The sequence below is a fragment of the Rhinoraja longicauda genome, chromosome 1, assembly GCF_053455715.1.
Source record: "Rhinoraja longicauda isolate Sanriku21f chromosome 1, sRhiLon1.1, whole genome shotgun sequence".
NCBI classification, from domain to species: domain Eukaryota; kingdom Metazoa; phylum Chordata; class Chondrichthyes; order Rajiformes; family Arhynchobatidae; genus Rhinoraja; species Rhinoraja longicauda.
The window spans coordinates 36,995,381-37,001,380 of NC_135953.1; positions in this window are offsets into that span (position 1 = coordinate 36,995,381).

A 6,000-nucleotide genomic window follows, 5' to 3' on the forward strand; every position below is an offset into this window, starting at 1 on the left:
GGATCAAAATTATAACGTGGAAACAAATCTCAAGTAGCAATTCTAGTTTCATAGAAACATAGAAACATATAAAATAGGTGCAGGAGTAGGCCATTCGGCCCTTCGAGCCTGCACCGCCATTCAATATGATCATGGCTGATCATCCAGCTCAGTAACGTGTACCTGCCTTCTCTCCATACCCCCTGATCCCTTTAGCCATAAGGGCCACATCTAACTCCCTCTTAAATATAGCCAATGAACTGGCCTCAACTACCTTCTGTGGCAGAGAATTCCACAGACTCACCACTCTCTGTGTGAAGAAATGTTTTCTCATCTCGGTCCTAAAAGACTTCCCCCTTATCCTTAAGCTGTGACCCCTGGTTCTGGACTTCCCCAACATCGGGAACAATCTTCCCGCATCTAGCCTCTCCAACCCCTTAAGAATTTTATATGTTTCAATAAGATCCCCTCTCAGTCTTCTAAATTCCAGCGAGTACAAGCCTAGTCTATCCAGTCTTTCTTCATATGAAAGTCCTGCCATCCCAGGGACCAATCTGGTGAACCTTCTCTGTACTCCCTCTAAGGCTAGAATGTCTTTCCTCAGATTAGGAGACCAAAACTATACACAATACTCCAGGTGCGGGCTCACCAAGGCCCTGTACAACTGCAGCAGAACCTCCCTGCTCCTATACTCAAATCCTCTTGCTATGAATGCTAACATACCATTCGCTTTTTTCACTGCCTGCTGCACCTGCACGCTTGCTTTCAATGACTGGTGCACCATGACACCCAGGTCACGTTGCATCTCCCTTTTTCCTAATTGGCCACCATTCAGGTAATACTCTGCTTTCCTTTATATATTCAGTTAATATATCAATGTAAAAATTTACATTTTGATCTTAAATTTCAATCAGTCAGAATATTGTCATGCAGCGTGGAAATAGGCCATTCAGCCCACAACTGAGTGCCCACAACGGGGGGAGGGGATAGAGGGAGGCTGCACAACTGAGTGCCAACCAATAGTCTACTCCGCCATTCAATCATGGCTGATCTATCTCTCTCTCCTGACCCCATTCTCCTGCCTTCTCCCCATAACGAGATTTACAAGCACCCAGATTTGCTATTATTCACCCTTTTTTGGAGATTGGTCTTGAAGTGGTCACTGAAAATCAACAGTGCTCTGAATATTCATATCAAACAATGGATTGAATCTATCCAAAAATATTAAGGGAACAGTAGCAGATATGGAATGTTGCCTGATTTGTTTTCCCCGCATGGCTCATTAAATACAGGGCTAATAACAAGAGATTTTAAGTTGGCAACTGTTGATCCAGTTTTTAAACAAGGTCAGGAGTGTAATCTTGGGAGTTATAGCTCAACGTTAAATCACTGAAAACACTGGTCTATTATAAAGGAAGCACTTAAAGTGCTAATAGCAAAGGTAAAGGTAATAATTCCTAGCTAGCATGAGGTTTCTAAAAGGCAGGATATGCCTCACAAATCTGGTGGAATCCATGTGGTTCAAAAGGTCTGCACTGGTCCAAGTGCAAAAATGTGCCGCAGATGCTAGAAATCAGAAATAAACCAAAAAATGAGCAAAAATGTCCACAGGTCAGATTATACAGTTTCTGTTGAGGGTGAAACGAAGTTAACGTATCAGGTTACATTAAGTCATTAATGGTTCAACGGTGCTTTATTTGTCACGTAAGCAACTGCACAGCAAAATTCTTTTGGATATGTTACACGTGCTGGTGCCGCCATTTGTGGTGCCATTATACAAAGTCCAAACTCCAGTCGGCCCGCACGAGCGATGCACAGGAGCAGTTCCTGCAAGCCGACGTCCCTCTCCTCTCCTGGTTAGGTAAACTGTGGTTACTTAACTGTGGTTAACTAAACATGTTATGTTAAAATGGAGTCATGGTGCCTCTGCCTCCGAAGGCAGTGGAGGCCAATTCTCTGAATGCATTCAAGAGAGAGCTAGATAGAGCTCTTAAGGATAGCGGAGTCAGGGGGTATGGGGAGAAGGCAGGAACGGGGTACTGATTGAGAATGATCAGCCATGATCACATTGAATGGCGGTGCTGGCTCGAAGGGCCGAATGGCCTCCTCCTGCACCTATTGTCTATTGATTTCCACAGGCTTTTAATAACATTTCTCATAAGATGTAAAGACTAAAGGACATTGTAGCTCTGTTGCATACTTGTGACCAGCTCTGTCCCGTGGAGTCAATCCTGCAATCAAAAAGCAAACAAAAACTGCTAACGCTAGAAATTTGAAAAATAAATATAAAGCACCAACAATATTCTAGAATTGATGAAAGACCGTTGACTTGAAACATTAATTTTGTTTTTTATCTCCAAGGGTACAGTGATACCTGCCTAGTATATCTAGCAATTTTTGTTTTTACGTCACTGATATTATCCAAGCTAAAATCTTAAATGGACAGTCACCAACATTATTTTGGAAGTATGGGAGAGATTGAAATAGAGTTGCAAACAAGTAAATTAGCAGAGATCAGTCAGCAGTTGTGGGAAGCTCACGTTAACACTTCACGTTGTTAATCTATGCTCAGATCAAAATATTCAAGGTTGACAAATATATAAATATTTCCAAGATCTTCCCCTGACCAACTTTTGACTTGCATTGATTGACCCAAGTTCCTCGGTCCTCATGTGTTTCATCACATTAAAAACAGAGGACAAATACTCACCGAGGACCTTACCCATCTCCTTTGGCTCCACACAGAGTTGCCCACTTGGGTCAGAGAGCCTTTTAAAGAGAAGGTTAGAGTTATCAGGTTTAGTTAGGGAGTTCCGATAAAGTCCAATTAAAGATAGTTCAAAGATCTCTAATGGGGTAGATGGGAGGACAGGACCGCACTCTAGCTAATGAGAGGACTGTTCAGTTGCCTGATAACAGCGGAGGCTCTGGGAGGTCGGTAGGCCCCATTGGTCGCATCCTCGCTGGTCCAGGAGTTGTTCCAGGAGATAATTTGGTCCCAGGAGTCGGAGAATCAACAAGTCTGAGAGGAGACACAAAAAGCTGGCATAACTCAGCAGGACAGGCAGCAACTCGGGAGAGAAGGAATGTGTCTGAAGAAGGGTCTCAACCTGAAACGTCACCCATTCCTTCTCTCCAGAGATGCTGCGTGTCCCGCTGAGTTACTCCAATGTTTTGTGTCTACCTTTGGTTTGAACCAGCATCTGCAGTTCCTTCCTACACAAGGCTGAGAAGAGATTATTTCCGCCCTGTGGTATCCTGGAATATTAAACTGCCAATCTTGTCCCTCCCGCCTCAAATGTTATATGTATTGTGAAGGGCAGGCCACATCAGTGGTGAGAGAAACAAAGAGTCAATGTTTTCAGTCAACCTTTGTTCATCAAAGCCTTCCTAAATTTAATAGTGCCGCTTCAGCTCTGGAACTCCTTGTCTAAACCTGTCTGCTTCACGTCCTCTTTGACCAAATGTATGATCTTCGTTGGTCATAAATGGTTCAATGTCAAATCCTATTTGGTAATGCTCCTGTAAAATGTCTTGCAAAATTGAACTAATTTGTCTGTGCAGACTGTTCTCATTGAAAGGTAATAGTTGATCACCATCAACATTGGGAAAAATGTTCCTAATACTGGGGGAGTCCAGAACCAGGGGCCACAGTCTAAGAATAAAGGGGAGCCCATTTATAACTGAGATGAGAAAAAACATTGTGAATTTGTGGAATTCTCTGCCACAGAAGGCAATAGAGGCCAGTTCACTGGAAGAATTTAAAAGAGAGTTAGATAGAGCTCTAGGGGCTCGCGGAATCAAGAGATATGGGGAGAAGGCAGGCACGGGTTATTGATTGTGGATGATCAGCCATGATCACAATGAATGGCGGTGCTGGCTTGAAGGGCCAAATGGCCTCCTCCTGCACCTATTTTCTATGTTTCTATGTTTCTATGTAATACAGAAAATACACAACAGACACTGGCTCTTCCACTGGCCAGCTTCCCACTATTCCAGGAGGGGGGAGGCAGGGGTTCCTCAAACTCCCAACATTTTGGTTAACATTTACATTTTACTTGAAATGGAAAAGGGGCCTTAAAGCCTTTAGTTCTGCATCTAATTTTTAGCTGGCTGTGTCCTTCTCAAAACCATTTTCAATAGTCCCTGTTGGCAGGGTGCAGACTCAGTAAGTAGGTCGTTGCTGGTACATAGCATACCCCAACTTAGATGCTTCACGAGCACCAGATATTGCAGTTAAAACGTGTAGGAAGGAACTGCAGATGCTGGTTTAAACTAAAGATAGACAGAAAAAGCTGGTGTAACTCAGCAGGTCAGACAGCAACTCTGGAGAAAAGGAATAGGCAGTTAGTCAGGTAATTAAAGCTGTAAGTGTATCATCATATTTAGTGCTCTGGGTGCCTCATGGAAAAAGATCCTCTGTGCTTATGAACATTTGATCAAAGGAAGTCTTCAAATCATCTTTGTCTGCAGATGCCAACTTCCTGATTTATATTTACATTAACTTCAATGCAAGCAATCCAAAATAAGCAAACAATTGCTTTCGGCCATTTTACACCTACCCCTATAGGTCCCTTGAAAATGTCAGTAATCTTTTTATAATTGTCTCAAAGTTGATACTGTAGATAATATTTGCATTAACTCTACAGGTCACTCTATTTGTGTATAATTACTTCTATTAATATTTTTTACAAAAGGTAAAGGATTTCTATAGTGTTTACACTGACCTGAGGGCTGATACCAGCATGTGAATAATGTTAGCAAGAACCAGGTCTTATCCCCTGACAACCATTTAAACGCAACCCACTGTGTAAGCCATTAAATGAATTCAATTCCTCTTGGGGTTTTTGACACTGATGTCTATCTCCCAGTAAGAAACACAACTGCACATTTCCTTCTTTGGCAAAATATTAACAAGCAATTCAAAGTCAAAGACATTCTCAGGTTAGGCTGTACAACCTGGTTAATAATTAAATAAATAGGAAAAAAATACATTCCCAGGGAGTAAATCGCTGTAAAGGTAATGACTTTAGTGCATTATCTTAGTCCTCAACATGGTGCTCCAGTCCGAGACAGAGATTAGCCTAAATAAATTGGCCTACGATGCACTCAAATTAACACATTTTAATTGAAGCAAGTTAATTGAAGCAAGTCTGAAGAAGGGTCTCGACCCGAAACATCACCCATTCCTTCTCTCCCGAGATTCTGCCTGACCTGCTGAGTTACTCCAGCATTTTGTGAATAAAAACCTTCGATTTGTACCAGCATCTGCAGTTATCTTCTTAAACATTTAGAAATATAGACACCTGCATGTAGGAGTTTAAATATAAGTTCACTGAAGTCCAAATTAATTTTCATCTTTTACTGTACAAGTCATCATCGGTTCAGTGCCCGGGCCTCATGGGTCGGAGGTGGAACCTCATGAGTCGACGAAGCCCACGGGTCGGCGCCACGGAGGGATCCGGAGAAGACCTGGCAGCGGTAGTGGAGAGGTCGGTGCTGCGGCCGATAATGAGGACGAACGAGGACGGACATGTGGAAGTGAGGACACTGCTGCCGGGAGAAGGAACAATGGAGGAACCGGCGTGCGGGGACTGCAGTGAGAGGGAGTGGGGAACAAAGAGGGACCTGGCACCAGGGTACTTTGCAACTTTGTAAGCTTCCTTTATGGGTGACTGTTTCCATACCTTGGGTATGCAGGCAAAGAATTTCACTGACTTGTCACATGTGACAATAAAGTATTCAATTCAACTCAATTCAAATAAGCTAATGTTATGCCTTTTGTATCCAGAGGGATATGCAGACGAAACTCACATTTAATACATTATCCTGAATTGCATTAACTGCAATTTGTAGCAAAGTGCACACCTCTGACCCACAAGCTACAAATGATTGAAAAAAATAACCGCTTGTCTGTGCATTCAATGATCTTAGGTGAGAAGAGATAGTTGGGAAGAACAACCTGCACATCTTGGAATAGTCCTGTGGAATTTCTAATATCTACCTATTGTGGCAGAGAGA